At 44.0% G+C, this 17,166-nt stretch overlaps 1 protein-coding gene and 1 long non-coding RNA gene across 5 annotated transcripts in view; one reads left to right on the top strand and one right to left on the bottom strand.

Annotated features, from left to right (window-relative positions):
* Positions 1-17,166, top strand: part of Nfib (nuclear factor I/B) — a 406,951-nt gene that overhangs the window by 143,664 nt on the left and 246,121 nt on the right.
* LOC100910558 (uncharacterized) overlaps positions 8,093-17,166 on the bottom strand; it is a 38,045-nt gene continuing 28,971 nt past the window's right edge. The window contains 3 exon segments of one of the 3 annotated variants that reach the window (NR_110678.1): positions 8,093-9,197; positions 11,115-11,259; positions 13,233-13,421. This is a non-coding gene — a long non-coding RNA (uncharacterized LOC100910558). 3 annotated transcript variants of the gene reach the window in all.

The raw sequence follows: 17,166 nt of genomic DNA, 5'->3' as shown, positions 1-17,166 counted from the left end.
TAGTACTTCTGTTAGTACGTGAAGTAGCCACGTTCTGGCCACTGTGAATGGGAGATCAGAGCCTGCTGGTATGTGGGAGGGCAGTTTACTCCCATAGCCTCTAGCACTGTCCACAAAATTAAGGCAGGGTTGGAGAAAGAAAAGAGCCTTTGCCCTGAGAAACGGGAAATAAACAAAATGAAACTCAGAATTAATTGCCTCATTTTAGAGATGACAAGAAACAAATTGGTGGTTTCAAAACTTTATTTTAGCAGCAGAATCTCTTTTTCAAAGCAAAACTTTTTAATAAAATACCTAACATTTACTGAGCCTTTGACATGTGCAAGGTTAGGCTAAGCAGTGTACAATAGTGCTAGTTAGTAGGCTACACTGTTGTGAAATGGGCATCGTCATTTCATATCTACCTCACAACTGTGGAAAGTGAGAAGCCAGTCTTCTCCAGATGAGACAGTAGAGACAGTTTTGTATCACAGGGCAGGTCGATGTGAGGCTGCTCTTGTGAAATTGGGGCTGCAAGACCCCAAACCCCTGCTCTCTCTCTCTCTCTCTCTCTCTCTCTCTCTCTCTCTCTCTCTCTCTCTCTCTCCGGAAGCTCCACAGGGCAGCATTCCAATCTTCTGACTAGATGACTTCTCTATCCTCTGATGGTGTCTGCACAGCCCAGCTACCAGAGGTGTAAACACAGTAGCCCTTAAAACAACCTTACATTGCAAGCTGGCAAACCCTGTCATTCATTAAGGGTCATTAGATGCCATTCACTAGATGGCCTCCACTTCTTTTTTCATGCACCCATAAAGAGTAGATTTTAAAAAACAAACAAAACCTACTTTGAAGAAATAGACATAAGGATAGAATTCAAGAGTTGTTCACATGCAAACATACGCTATTAGGTCAAACATGTTGATTTCACAAAAACCACAGGCCAACCATCAGGATCAGTTTGCACTCCTGCAACCATTCAGTTACAGAGTTTTCTATCTTTGACACACTTTTCTATTTTCTCTCTAATAAGCTGCCTCTAATAACTCCATCTGGAGACAAGTAAGAGGCTGTGATTTTTTTTAACCTCTTAAATTAAGCAGTTGTCTGTCTAGTTTCTGGATTCCCTAGAGCAGAGTTAATCAAGGTAAGAGGACACTTCTGATGTCATTTGTTAGCTCCTGACAAAGGGAGAAACAAACAAACATAGGCTGAACCTCTTTACTCCTGTTACATCACACACACACACACACACACACACACACACACACACACACACACACACACACATACACAATTACAGGACTTGAGAGCCACTCCAAGAGCAGAAGAAAACACCATTCTCATGCTTACCTCCACAAGGGGTATAAATAGATATAAAATTATTGGTGGGTAGTCTGATGACAGCTATTAAAATGAAATGTTCAAACTGTTGATCTGATAATGATTCACCTACTGGGAGCTCCTCATAGAGAAACATGCTGACAACTGTTCAAATGCTCAAGTGGACCGTGATGCTTGCGAGAATCCGTGTTACAGGAGAGTGGAAAGAACCCGTGTGCACTAAAGAGAGGTGGTTAAGGAAAATACAGTTTGGCTATACAGTACAATCCAGTGAGACTATTAAATGGTTAAAAAGATCTTTTCTATAGACTGACATGAAACACAGTGGAGGTTAGAGTTTTTGTTTTGTTTTTGTTTTATAAAATGTTAATGGGTATCTTAGAAAAATATCTGCTTTTCTTAGCTACATGGGATTTTAGATTTTCATTTTCTATGCTGTATATTTTTTGTTTCAAGTTATTTTTTGTGTGTTCATGTATATATGTGTGCATAGATATACAGCATTGCTTCAGTTATCAGAATAACAGCCACTAACATTCCTACAGCTTCGTCCTCTGAGAGCCCTCATTGCACAGTCTGGAAGCCTAGTCCAAACCTACTGACTTTACTGGCAAGCAAACCAAGCTGACACTGAAACAGTGAGAGCCCAGAGCTGAGAAGACCATGCATGAAAGTTCTTGTAGTGCTCAGAGTTTATGAGCCAGTGTAGCAAATATTACCCCAGAAGGAAATCCTCTTCTAGGGAGGAGCCGATGTGGATAAACTTGCACTCTGGCTAGTTTGTGACTTGGTGTTGTAGTTAAGAGAGTACAACTTACAACCAGAGACAAAAGGAGTCTTAGGCAGATGGTGCCATTCCAGGGGTAAAGGCATGCCCATAAAAGATAGAAGTAGTGATATTTAATCGTGTTTATGTGTATGGGTGTGTTCCTGTGTGTATATAGCACATGTGTGGAGGTGTCAGAGAGGCCAGAAGAGGAAGTTAGATCCCCTGGAGCTTCAGATACAAGCAACTGTGAACCTTCCTACACAGGTACTGGGAACTGAACTCAAGTCCTCTGGAAGAGCAGCAAATACTCTTAACCACTGAGCCATCTCTCTAGCCTGGTGCTTAATCTTTATGCTTTCATCCGGAGGGACTTTGGTGTACTTTCTCTAATAGGTATCCATGTGGAGAGTTTTATAGCTTATACAATTCAGAGAACTCAATAAAGAGGACTCAAAATCCCAAATCCACAGCCAGGCGTTGGGAGAAGCCCTGAGAAGGAAGAGCCATTAACCTAAGCTTCACTATGGTCACTCTAGGTGTCTCAGGGAACCATCATCACAGATTCCTGCACCCAAGACAACATGGGAGAGCAAAAGCCACACCTCCTTTTCCTGAGGGACCATCCTTAGAGCAGAGATTTATTCCACACGTGGCAAAAGCTCCAGGCTGAGTGGTAGACCCAAAGAGACTGGGGCCTGCCTTTGGGGTTCTTGGTGTCTGTGCAGAGAAAAGCCCAGGAGAAGCTCTGTTTGTTGACAATGGCAGACACCCAGTTCTTGATGCTCATAAAACTATGGCCGGCAGTGCTGAGAAAGATATATTAGGTCATCAATCTCGGTTTGGGTCCAAGGCAGGATGGTTCCCCAGTGCAGTCATTCTGAGCCTTTGTCCAGGCAGCTTTGACAATGTCTCTTGGGCTTAACTCTGGTCCTCAGCTCCAGTTCCTGAGCAAATGTTGAATTGCTTGACTTCAAACAAAAGAAAAGAGTGTTTGAGAGTAGGAGCCACACGGTACCTAATTATATCCATTCCTAGATTTCTATCAGCCATTTCCACATGAAGAAAACAATTCAGTGTAAAGAAACACATATCTTTGCTATAAAGTTACCATCAAGAAACAAATCACTGATTTCTTCCAGTTCCTTATATCTCAACTTTGGTGGTGAGTTCTCTTTTAGCTTTTAGAGAAAAGGCAGATTTGCAGGGCTGCTCTTAACCAGTGTTACTGAGAATGAGTAATACTTAAAAGTGTTTTTTTGTTAGCAAAAGGAAAATTGTAATCTTGTCTTTTTTCTATAAACCTTATTTGAGTCTGTCTACCTTTGACATTGATAGAACTGATGTGTTTGCAATTTTCTAGGCTACAATGGGGCTTATATAATTCCAGCACTTGGGAGGTAGAGGCTGGTAGATCTCTGAAAGGTCAAAGTTAGCCTAGTTCAGCAAGATCCACAGCTACATAATGTGACTCTGTACAAACACAGGGAGTGAGATGAGGGGGGGTGGGAGGTTTTAAAACTAAGTTTTTATTTTCTCCCATTTTTCTTTAGCTTTGTAATAAATAATTCTAATCTCCTGAAACATCTTGGTGGCTGGAGAGCAGACTTGAATAAATACTGTTGTAGCAATGCATGTTTTATGGCCTTAGAGGAACCCTTCATCTGTGGCAGGCCGTTTGGTCTTAAGAATAGTCTATTTTCTTTTAGGTAAATAATATTTTACTCAGTAAGAAAGTCTAAATAATAATGCAACATTTTCTCTGAACACCCATAATCCATTCTTTCTGTTATTTATTCTTTACATGTATATGTATGTGCGTGTGTGTATGTGTGTGTGTGTGTGTGTGTGTGTGTGTGTGTGCTCATGCGTGCGCACACGCATGCTGTAGGGATAAAAGCCAGGCTTTTCACAAGCTAAGTATACATTCTGCCTCTAAGTTGCACTTCAGCATCCAAATGCTTTTGTATGATTTGTAAAGGCATTTAAATGTTATCTCACAAAGAATTCTGGGTATTTAAATGCATACTAAACAACTTCTTCTTAGGGAAAAAAATCATTAAATTACATGAAATTAGGACTGTCCAGAAGTCATGGACTCCACCGAAAAAATTAATTTAAAAAATGTTCATATCCATTAAAAGATAACAGTGTATACATTCCCAATGTTCTGTGCAAGCAAACATTTTAAAGGCACTCTAAAAAAAAATGATGCATTGTCATCTAGGAAATTGATATAAAAGGAAATTAACTCACTCATTTATTATATGTTCTTACTCACAGAGGCAGGAGCATTCCACTGGGCCACAGCTTCCTTCCCCTTCACTGTTCTTGCCTTGTGCACTATGGTGGTAGGTGGACGCTCTCAGCAAGCCCTGGCAGGAGAGTTTGCTTCCCAGCAGAAGTTGACTTCCTATCCTGCTGCACTGAGCCAGTGCTCATGCACAAACCACAGGGCAAGACTGCAGCAGCATTCTCCTGCATTCCATCATTACCAACTCCAAGCAACCTTAAAGAACACAAATGTATTCTTTATTCTTTCTGGATAGCGTGGGGCTGTGGTGCCACATTGCCTCTAGATACTAGAGGGGAGATTCTGTCTCTGTCTCTGGCAGCTTCTGGTGACTCTGGGGAAATTTTTGGTTGGTGGCAACCTCATTCTAACTTCAGTGTGTGGGGTCACACTGCCCCTCACTTCCTCTGCACTCATGCTTCACCTTGCTTTCTCCTTGTCTGATAGCACAGGCTATCTCATCAAAATCATTAATGTAATTACAGCAACAACGACTATAGTCACAACAATGAGGCTATAGTCACAAGTTCTGGGAAAGAGGATGCAGACATATCCACTATAGCTAGCTGATGCTTAACAATGCCTACTTTGGGAAAGGGGAGACCTGCTCAATAGCACTGGCCTCATTCCATCAGTACTGCCGCCATGATGAACTCAAGGGGAAGTCACTGATCACAGATTTGAGATGTCAACAGCGTGTCACTATACGGTCTTTTTTTATAGGACCAAGAGATGCTAGTAGCCTCAAGACCCCAGGTGGTGATATAAAGAACTGAAGCAATGGGGAGGAGAGGCGGCATGAGCACTGCTTCTTTTGATTTCACTTTATTTGCTTTAGATCGTTACAGCAATTGAATATAACAAACAGCTCAAGAGCTCTCTTTCTGTATGAACTCAACTGGTTCACGTGGGTCAGTGCAAGTTGGCGTCAGTCAGCATTCCATTTGGACAGGATATGCCAAGGGATGAAGCATGAGTCACCGTGTCTAGGACAGGCAGCCTGTCAGAAGTAACGGCAGCATGTAAACTGAAAATGGAGTTATCAGTTCTTTCAGGGCAAGTTGCAGTGTTAGTACCTAAAAGGGGGGACAGAACCCCAAATAAATCAATTTTAGGCTCATTTAAATATACACATATCTTACATCTGTAAAGATTTGCTTATTTTTAATTATGTGCATATGTGTATGTCTGTGTATGGGTGTGCACACATAGAAATGCAGGGGTCCGAGAAGAGCGTGAAAGTGTACGGCTATCCTGGAGCTGGGGTTATAGGTGATGGTGAGCCATTCAACATGGGTGCTGGGAACTGAACTCAGACCCTGTGCTGGCTTTTTTATGTTAACTTGACACAAGCTAGAGTGATCTGAAAGGAGGGAACTTCAATAGAGAAAATGCTTCCATAAGATCAGGCTGTAGATTTCTTATTTAGTGACTGGTGAAGAGCCCAGCCCATTGTGAGTGGTGCATCCCTGGGCCCTGGGTTCTATAAGAAAGTAGATGGTGTAAGTCATAAGGAATAAGCCAGTAAGCAGCATTCCTCCATGGCCTCTGCCTCAGTTCCTGTCTCCAGATTCCAGCCCTGCTTAAGCTCCTATGACTTCCCTCCGTGATGGACTAGATGTAGAAATATAAGCCAAACAAACCCGTTCATTCCCAACTTGATTTTGGTCATAGTGTTTCATTATAGCAATAGAAACCCTAAAGACAAGTTGGCACTAGGATAGTAGGATATTGCTGTGACAAAACTAAGTATATTGTGTTGGGGAGTGTTGTTGAAGGACTTTAGAACTTTGGGCTAGAGAAACTACTGAATGTTGAGAACTCAATGAGCAGTCTCGCAGGTGCTTGGAAGATAAGAATCTTGAGAACAGTATGGACAATGGGGGCCTGGCTTGTGAAGTTTCAGAAGGACACAAAGACTCTACTGAGACTTTGAGTTAAGAAGCTGTGGTTCTGATAAGCTGTGGTTAACAAAAGACCAGAGCCAATGAAGTAAAACCATTGCTCTACTGGGACAATAGAAGCTGGTCAACTGGAGTTAAGAAATTGACCTCGATTAAGGTGATTAGGAAGAGACCAGCATCATTGAGGTGAAAGAGATCTGGGCAGTATTTCCTCAGTATCTACACAAAGAAGTTGTGTTCCAGAGGTGGCCCGATTTGTACCTCATGCTGATAGCTGAACTTAGTAGCCTAAGAGTTGTCCAGGTGGTACTGGTTTCGAAGGCATGAAGGGGTCATGAGAAACAGCTGAGATTTGGCACCGTGAGGGGCCAGGATAGGCCATTGGAGACGGTGCGGCCTCAGTAGCAATTGAAACCCCACAATTGAAAGGGATATGGAGAAAAGTTGAGGTTTGGCACTATGAAGAGAGCTCAGTGAGAAGCCATTGCTGAAAGTGCAGCCCAGTTGAAGCTGAAGACTGCCAGTACCATGGGATGACCACCAAGAACAGCAGCGGTGGGGAGGAATGCAGCCAGCAGGAGCCTAGAAGACAGGCTGTGTGTGCTACAGAGGGCAGAGCTGGAGAAGTGATACAAACCCTTGGGAAGAGCCCAGAAGACTGTGAGTGAATCCCAGACATTGGTCATTAAGTTATTTATACTGCTGGAGTTTGTTTTGCTTTATTCAGATGGTAAGTGTGCCCTGGTTCTTTCCTCTTAAAGTGAGAAACTATTTAATTTACTTTTGATTTCATGGGAGCCCACAATCAGAAGACTGAATTTTACAAGAGTTTGGATTTTTAGAGACTGGATATTTCAAAGAAAATGATTTTTTTTAAAGACTGTGGAACTTTAAAATTTTGGAATACTTATATTATAATGTTGATGATATTAATGTGTAATCTTGGGGAAGCACAAGGAAGGAAAGGTTATGTGTCAACAGTGATATGCTTGACAAAGTGTCAAGTTGACAAAGGGTCAATTGTGTTGGTGAGTTTTTTGGTTCTTTTTTTTTTTTTCCGGAGCTGGGGACCGAACCCAGGGCCTTGCGCTTCCTAGGTAAGCGTTCTACCACTGAGCTAAATCCCCAGCCCCGTGTTGGTGAGTTTTATTTCAACTTGATGCAAGCTAGAGTTATCTGAAAGGAGAGAACCGCAATTGAGAAAATGCCTTCATACATTTAAGCTGTAGGGCATTTTCTCATTTAGTGATTGGTGTTGTGAGTGGTACCAATACTGGGCTGGTCCTGGGTTCTATAAGCCAGTAAAGAACTCTCTCTCCTCTGTGCCCTCTGTACCAGCTCCTGCCTCTAGGTTCCTGCCCTGCTTGAGATCCTGTTCTAATCTCCTTTAGTGAAACACTACAGTGTGGAAGTGTAAGCCAAGTAAAGCCTTTCTTCCCCAACCTGTCTTTGGTCATGGTGTTAAGTCACAACAATAAAACCCCTAACTTCAAAAGGCCCATTGCTAGAGCAGTACCTGCTCTTAACCACAATGGGCTATCTCCCCAGGTCCCATTTAAATATATCTTAATGATTTTGTAGCAATAAAAATCCTTTAAGTTTAGAGGAGACATAGGTGTGGATGTGCATTGTGGGTATTCACTGATATTCAGGTCAGAACCTGTCCTGGAAACGCACTGGTTTGCTTGTTTGTTTGTTTGTTTGTTTGTTTGTTTGTTTTTCATTCTCATTTCTACTTGTAAGATCTGCTTTTAACACACTTATCAGAAGGCAATTAGGGCCCAAGAAAGAAAGGCAGTCCAGGTCTTTAGAAATCTCTTAAAAATACTCGCAGCTTTATTGAGATTAAAATGAAGGTACCATGCAATTCACCCACTAAAAGTAAAATTCAGTGGTTTGTAAATGCAGTCATCAAGTGGGCAAGCATGACTTCCGTTCATTCAAGAACATCGCCACTCAAGTAAATTCTGTTCCATTCTGTTGTCTTCCAAAGTCCAGTCCGTGTCTCCAATCCAGGATACCAGGCTGTACTTTTTTCTGCATCGGTGAGCCCATATATCCCAGAAATATGGAACATACGCCTTCCTAGGCTGACCTCGTTACTTAGGGAGATGTTTAAGGGATCATCCATCGTATCTATCATTTCAAACTTTTCTACTGATGACTAGCATCCCGAGTATAGACAAGGCACTCCGCTTATCCATTCCTCAGTAGGTGTTTAAACTCCTTCCCCTTTGCGCCTATACTGAAAACGCTGCTGTGAATGCCTCCACTCCTCCCGCTTCTCTTTTTCGGTGCTGGGGCTTGAACCTCGGATTATGCACATTGCTATGCAAGCACTCCATGACTGAGCTATATCCCCCGCCATGATCAAAACATGAACACTTCCATACATGTTTTATGTGGGCATGATTTTCCATTTCTCTTAATTCAATGGTTTTTTAAATGACAAGGTGTAACTCCATTTCTTATTTTCCCCACGACTAAGGGACAGAATTTCAGAACTGAAATCAGAAATGCCAAGTATACAATTTGAAGCCTCTTGAATGTGGTGGAGTCATTCATTTTCCTAAGCTCTACTGTTTCCTAGGGATGGGGGAGAGGCTGTCTCTTGGGGTAAAGTGGGCTCTGGATAACCTGTGACCTAGGAGCAGATGCAATGAAATTTCCTTTGCTGTCCCAGTGCAGGCCTTGCCTACCGCAGGCTCACAACTCTTATAGCTCATTGCAATATTCCTTTAAGGGCTCATTGCACACAGACTATCCAGAAGAGCGAACATGAACCAGAGGTAGAGAGTTTAGGAAATTCACAAGGAAGAGGTGGAGAAAGCAGCTTCTGAGACACAGGCCAGCGAGAGCCTCATGCTGTCCCTGGAGTGACTTGGAAACATCCGTCCTGTGTGTCCTGGGCCTGCAAAGAAAAAGAGGGCTCTATATTAATGTATAGTTACCTTCTTCCAAGAAATGCAGGATGTCTCAAACAAGCTTTCATTTATCCCCTGGAGGGAATAGGCATAAAACATGCATAAGAAATAAGTCCTCTTGAAATGTACACTCTTCAGTTAGTGCCGGGCAGAAATACTAGCAAGGCAGACCTCCAGACCAAACATTCCACCACACCATTGTCAGTGTGCTTTATAAATCAATGCATATGCAGAAAGGCAGATCCGCCACGACAGCCCCGTGACCGGGTCTCACTTCACTGATAACTGCATTTCTTTTTTTTTTTTTTCTTGGAGCTGGGGACCGAACCCAGGGCCTTGCGCTCGCTAGGCAAGCGCTCTACCACTGAGCTAAATCCCCAACCCGATAACTGCATTTCTTTCAATGGGATCTAAACCCTTTCTTCCAAACTCTAACCTCCTGCTATGACCTGCTCCAGGAAGTGGAAAGATATCAGTTCATCTACAGTACGTGACTCAGACCACACATTTCCATGCACAGGTGGCCTCGTGTTGTTTTATGCTCCAGCTTAATCCTCCAAACTCATCCCAACTGGGAACCTGGTAAGGAATCTGGTAGAAAGGGAGCAGAGGGGGCCGTCGTCGTCGTCGTCGTCGTCGTCGTCGTCGTCGTCGTCGTCGTCGTCGTCGTCGTTGTTGTTGTTGTTGTCATTGTATCTCAGTTTTATTTCTGATACTGTGATAAAACACCCTGACAAAAAACATCACACGGGGGAAAGGATTTATTCAGCCTATAATTCAGGGTTATAGTCTGTCACTGTAGGGAAGTCAAGACAGGAACCGAGACAGCTGGTTACACCACAGCCACAATCATGAATGCACACTGGCTTGCCTATGCTCAGCTGGCTCTCTCCCCTCACACGGTACTGTGGCAATGGTTGGACCCACAGTGGGCTTGGTCTTCCCGCACCAATAAGTTTAATTAAGATAATCCTCTACAGACTTGTACCAACCCAGTGTACACAATCCCTTATTGAAAGTGTATTCCTGTGTGATTACAGTTTATGTCAAGTTGACAATTAGGGCTCACCATAACCCTTTGTCAGCTTGACACACAAACATATCACTTTTAAACCATTATGTTCCACTCATACCCGAGTCTCACTGAGGCTCTGCGAGGAAACTTCAGTTGGTACTTGCCAGGAAAGCACAGGAGCCTAATTCGGATCCCCAATACCTATATAAAGGTCTCCTGTGCTGATGTGTTTGTGATCTTAGTGCTAGGGGTAAGGGTGGAGACAGAAGGATCTCCAGACTTCCCTGGGCAGCCATTGCAGACTGTTGATGGGCTCCCTATGTAGTATGAGACACAGTGTCTCAAAAAGTAAGATGAAGAGAGATTGACATACACACATGCGTGCACACAGGCATGGGTGTGCACACCCTACACACAGAGAGTAAAAATTAATTAAAAAATACTGAAACGATACTTGTGAGGTTCTTAAGGCTGAGCTCTAAAAACAACAACAAACAAATGAACAAACAACAACAACAACAAAAAAATCCAGCCTGGGCCACATTAATTCATCTAAGAGAATCATATCTGGTGGCTTTCCTTCCATCTCTGACAAACTTCTGGGTTCTATAAACTCTTTCCCAGTGGTTATCAGGGATGGAAAATCTTAATGCAGTTAGAACAAAAAATTCAGTGCAATATCCCAAGGTCACTGTAGCCCCTAGCCATGTTTGATTTGGGCTCCCATAATCTTAATACACACATCACTTATATTTCATATCATTTGTCACTAGACTAGTTCCATAATGTCCAGAGGCCTAGTCACATATGAAAAGGCAAGACCCCTGTTGGGAATTAAGAATTTGAAGATGGAGAGAGCAGGACATCAAGACAAACATGGACCACTCACTTCTAAGTAACGGATCTTGTGGGATTGCTCATGTCGCACACCCGTAAAGCCAGTCCTCCTCCCAAAATTCAAAAATAAAAGACTCTCACACTGGAAAATGTGTTGACATGGGATCTGTATCTCCACGGCTGCACATAATTGGCTCCTGCCAAAGAGTAGCTTGCATTAGTTTGATGGGACCGCCATAATCAAATGCCACAAAATCTAGTGGTTCAAACAAAGGCAATCTATCACCTCACAGTCTGAGTCTCAAGTCTGAGACCAGGGTTATCAGCAGGGTTGGTTTCTTCTGAGGATCTTTCCTTGGTTCATATCTGGTCCCTTGTCCTTGTGTTTTTATATGGTCTAGCTCTGTACATGTCTCTGTCAACATCTTATCCGGTCCACGTTGGTCACCTTAGATTAATTAAGGCTTACGTCACTGAGACATAATTGTGTTTCTAAAGAACCTGTCTCCTGGGGCTGATGACTCAGCAGGTAAAGGTGCTCGCTGCCAAGCACCTCGATGGATCCTCGAAATACGATCCCTGGAACCCAAAAAGTGGAAGCCAACTCTAGTACATAAACACAATAAATAAACAAGTAATAAATGGATATTGTTTTTTAAACAATGAACCTATCTCTGAATGCAACCACGTTCTGAGGTCCGAGGGATTAGAACTGTAACATAGGAATTTTGGAATCATGCACTTTAGCCCGTAACAGAGTTGTTTCCTTCAATGGGGGTCATGGTGCTCCCAACCACTGCATTAGCCATCTGGTAAACCCTTCTTACTCAGGGTCTTCCCCTTTGTGAGGCAGGAGTCAGTTATCACAGGGCATCTCATCTGTGTGCTGCCCTTCCAGGCTCACCTCTCTCAGAGGGAGACCAGCTCCTCCAGACACTGTCATTTGGGACAACGGCTGCATACGTTTGCCACAGCTACAGCACTAAAGTAGCTGCTCAAATATTCTTTCTGGGGCACTCATGAGATCCCTAGTAGTGATGCTAGTAAGAAACTGTGCCCATTGCACAGAGATAACAGTGGAGCAGCAGTGCAGAGGGAAGAAGCTGCCCGAGGCATAACCGACTGCTCACGTTAGAGACAAGACATACAGGTTTGAGGAGTGGAAAACTCTCAGTGGCGCCATAATTCTTCCCCGGGGCTGATCACCTGACTAGATGAGGAATGGCTGTAAATTTCGATGGCAATTCAGTCTGGTCTTCATACCTATTTGCAGAAAAATGTTAGCCAGATTATAGCTGAAAACCCTGCTAATTCTGGGGAAGTTTTTGGTCTAGTGCCTGGAACAATTAAAGCATGTATTCACACCTACCACACGAGACACTGAGCAGAATTTCCAGCACAACACTTAGTACTTTATTTTTAAAAGAAATAGCAGCGACTGAGCTGTGCTCACTCTCCAGCTTCCTAGCTGGGTTTTTACTTGAGACTGGAGGGTGAGGGGCTTCTGTGCTGAAAAGAGATACATTTTGCACTTTTAAAAATCTTCGCTCAGAATCAGGAAACTTTGGATGCTGAAATGGGCCTGCACCTGCAAAGAAATTAACAAATCCCTTTTGCAAGGCTCTGAGAAAAGATGGCTCAGTGTACCACTTATTCAACACTGGAGCTTAAGGGAGCCCTTAAAACATCCTATTCAAAACTATCTGCTTTTAAGAGGAGGAACAAGGGGTTGTGAAGTTTCAAACGACTCCCCTCAAACCAGAACATCACCCACAATGCAGAGTTGTTTGCAGACTGCTGCACTCCCCCCAAAACAGGGTCGCTTTTAAGCGGTCTTTGTCCCGCTAGACTAAATTTTATGCAAAGAAAACCAAATAAAACAAAGTAGCCGGCGGTACACACAGCTCTCTCTAGAGCAGAGGGTATCTACTTAGACTACAGAATTGAGAAAGTAAGGGCGAATTCTACTCAATGTGCTTAGCAAACAGAAGAAACTTTTCTGTGGTTCCTTTAGGAAGCTCCTGGCTGCTGGTCTCCACACAGCTCTCTGGAATCTGATCTGAGTCCAACACCAGGGGGCGCAGTAGCCTTTGTCCTGGTGTCCTTCAGAGCCTCTAGACAAGCTCTGAAGCCTTGCTGAGCTTAAGAAACTTGATTTTTCTCTACTCACAGTTTCTTCTTGGAACGGGCTTACTCCCCAGGCCCCGTCATCTCTTTTCCTTTCTTCCTAGAGGCCAGACAGTCTTGTGTGCATGCTGCAGGCATTAGCAGGAAGGGTTAGCGGCCCCTTCCCATGGCTGTGCCCCTGCTAAGCCAAGGAGACCCTGCCAGTGGACTTTCATTTCTCCTCATCAGTCCCCTAAAGAAAGTTGCAAAACGAAATCGTTGTTGTTTTCTTCTTTTTAAATCAAGACAAAGTGAGCATCACGTGAGAAAAGGCACAAAGCCACCCTTCCTATTCACAAAAGAAATGTAATAAATTAAATAATTGCACTTTGGAAGCTGTTAGCCTCGTACAGGTGTGTGCTCCCAAAAGTCTATGACTAGCTTTTGGTAGTAAATACTTACCAAAGGAGCAGGCCGAAGCATCTTTCAGGGCACACCACTGCTACTCTTGGTCACCCTCCTCCATACAGTGTACCTGTATCTCTCTGTGTCCTAATCAACCAGTCTTCAGGAGGAAGAAATCTACTTCGCACATGCTACAGTCTTCCCATGTGAAAGGCCCAGCACTCCTGTTCCCACTGATCAATGAGCATCCCCTTTCACCTTGTAGCCATCAATCCCCAAAAGCATAGCCTTTTGCAAAGTCCCCAGATTTGCTGGGTGTGGTGGCTCAACCTTTAACTTCAGCACTCAGGAGGTGGAGACACGCAGATCTCTGAATCTGAGACCAGTCTGGGCAAAATAGCCAGTTCTAAGAGAGACACCTCCCCTTCCTTTCAAGAAAAAAAAAAAAAAAAAAACCCTAATTCTCCATTGTTCTAACTGCATAGAGGGTCCTAAAGACATCTTTGAAAAGTAGCAATTACATTTATAGAGCGAGAATTTAAATTTACATAGTTTCCTTGTCTCTCATTGAAATCTCCCAACAAGTCTAAGGGATCATCAGGGAAATCCACAGCTTAACAGGTATTCCCCAGCTCTGGCCTACCACAGGGTGGAGGCAGCCTCAGGGCCTTGGTCATGAGGCTTGGAGGAGAACAGTTTATACAATTACACCAAGGCCAAGGAAGAATACAGTCACTACAGATAATTATTAATACGGTCTCAGCTTCTGAAAATACGCAGCAATGTTGGCTCTTAAAAAGGAGAAATAGAAAAGAAGGAAAGGAAAATGATATCGACTCTCTCATCTTGTATTTTTTTTTTTATATCAATGTTTCACTCACACGGTTCACCTTCGCTTTATTAGCTCACAGAGAGCAATGGGATGGGATGCAGGTAGCCACATTTTGTTAGCTTGAGAGCCTTCCTTTTCCCACTCATAAAACGATACTAACATTTGTCAGGTACATACTCGGCCATGAAAATGAAAGCTATAAATGGTATTTTGGGAGAAAGAGTGAAGTGGAAGGCTTTCACTTTCAGTTTATCTTCTTTTACATTACTTGAGGAATTTTGATTTATGCCTGTCTTCCTATTGTGTCATTTACATTTTGTTGGGGGCTAATGAGACTCGTCAGAGCTGCTAAGGAGATGACTTACATACACGTCTGGGTGGCACGTGCTCTGCCACACGGTTGACACTCACTGAACAGTAGCTCATTGTCAACTTTTGCACCTCCCTCAAACTGAGCAAATGGACTCCGAACTTAAGATGTCCGGAGGCCGCTCCAGCCTCTGCTCTCAGCTCTTCCTGCATCCTTTGGTCAAAAACTTTCCCTGGGCCTCGATTTCTTCAAAATGACAATACAGAGCCAAGTTGACTTGGAGAGCAGTGGGAAAGCCAAGACAATCTATCTGCTCATCACCTAAACCCTCCTGAGATGCCCTCTACAGTTTGGTCACACTCTGTGGGAGGATGTCTCTCAAGCTTGGGCTTAGCACACAGGATGCTTCTTAGGAGAAAGGGCCATGCAGGCCGAGGGTCCATCAGAGACTGCTGGGCAATCTGCAGGTCAAGTACAGAGAGTTAGGAACAGATGACTGTGAGCCCTGGATGAGGTCATCATCTTTGAGGGGAGGTGGGAAAGGGCTTCAGATGTTTCATGGGGTACAGCTGTCAATACAACCATCTCCAGAATAGAGGATGCCTTCAGTGGAACAGGAGGGGCATAACTGAAGGTTGGGTCATCCAGGGAAAAGTGGCAGCCAGCACCTCAATTACCTAGGATGAGTTCTGTCTTAGGGTCCAGGACTGAACCCAGACCTTCCCTAATCAAGCCCCACTCCACCCCCTTCAGCTTTGAACAAAACAAAAGGAGCACAGCCAAATGCCTCTCAAACGCCTTCTAATGGTTCCCTGTATCTGAACAAGCACAGAGGCTATCGGTGAGGCATAGAAGTCAAGGATAAGCCAGACTCTTACCTTGCTTCCCTTTAACAACTGGCCTTCAGGGACCCATCTGCATGTACACTGTACATGGTTTACATTCCCCACTCCGCTTTAAAAAGGAGAGTTTCTAGGTGTCTCCTTTCTCTGCCTTTGGGCTTTGGGGGGTTGGGTACGGAGGCAGGTAACCTGGCCCTTGAAGGTTGCTGGTTTTCTTTTTGCCTGCCCGGGTCTGTCTCTTTCCTATTTAAAGCAGCACCGCCTGTCACGGCAGCTTGGTGCCAATATTTGTGGGCAGATTTTCTGACATTGTAAGGGGAGGGGGTGTTCAGAGCAGATGGGAAGCCCTTTCCCAAGGCCATTGGGCAGAGTAGAAATCAGTTTCACCCACACCCAAAAAGGAAGGCTTAATCCCCAGTGGCAGTCAGCACCCAAAACCACAACCAATGTCTCTCTCTCTCTCTCTCTCTCTCTCTCTCTCTCTCTCTCTCTCTCTCTCTCTCTCTCTGTGTGTGTGTGTGTGTGTGTGTGTGTGTGTGTGTGTGTGTGTGTAGGAAGGAGAGAGAGTTCCCTGTCTTTGAATTATTCGGGCAACGCCAGTTAAAATTGCATTTTCCCCTAAAGTCCCCACTGCCTGTGGTACCTGCAACTCCGGGGCATCTAGAATAAGGGTAGCACAGTATACAGACACCCAGAAGACCCTTTTAATGAGACCTTAAGATAGGGAGGCGATTTGCACCAAGGAGTAGGTAGGTAGCAACTGCGCCTGCTGATCTCCAGAGGCAAAGGACAATAAATAAACACCGCTCCAAACAGCACATTCTGACAACGCGTGTTCCATGTATTTCTGTACTTAAAAAAAAAAAGAGAGAGAGCCGCCAATGGTTTTACTTTACAAGTCTCTTTCAAAGGCGTCCCTGAAAGTCTGACCACTTGTTAAACCATCTCCGTGCTTCTGCACCCACTTTGTATCTTTAGTAAGCAGCATTGTTTATTATCCTTGATTCTGTGAGCCCCCTCCCGCCCCCCATTGAACTAAAATAAAGGAGGGGCTTCGGAGCGCGGCGCTGAAAATTATTCCAGGCTTCTCGGCTGAAGAGGGTCTCCCGGCAGTCCAGAGACCCGCTTGGAGAGAGCCCACCCGCAAGTGTGCGATGGATGGGAAAGTTTGTAAAGAGTTTTTGCAAATGCAGGCACCAGAGAGGTTGGGGCAGCCCCAAACTCTGATGACCCCCGCATAGAAAAGATGTAAACAGAGAAGGAAAGTGTCATGAAGGACTGGAGACAGCTACGTGCGGGCAGATCAAGAGAATATTGCCAGGTTGATTAACTGCGGGTGGGAACCTGCAGCGCGCACGGAGATCGGAGACATTTTTTAGTTCCCCCGCTCAATCTCCTCCACCTTCCTGAGCAGAGAAGTCTCACTAATAATTTCTCTCCGTTCCACGTAGCCCTGTGGTCTTCACTGTAAAAAGGAAAGCTCTCAACAATTTAAGGCTTATCCACTTTCTTCCCCCCCAGTTTCCTAAAATCTATTCCCATTTCGTTTGCAGCCAAATAAATCGTGACGGTGACCGTGAGGGATTAAAAAAAGATGCATGGCCTTAGA

This window comes from Rattus norvegicus, chromosome 5 (genome assembly GCF_021556685.1).
Source record: "Rattus norvegicus strain SHRSP/BbbUtx chromosome 5, alternate assembly SHRSP_T2T, whole genome shotgun sequence".
NCBI lineage: Eukaryota > Metazoa > Chordata > Mammalia > Rodentia > Muridae > Rattus > Rattus norvegicus.
Note: the sequence above shows the minus strand (reverse complement) of the source record. Positions and strands in the feature narration are given on the sequence as shown.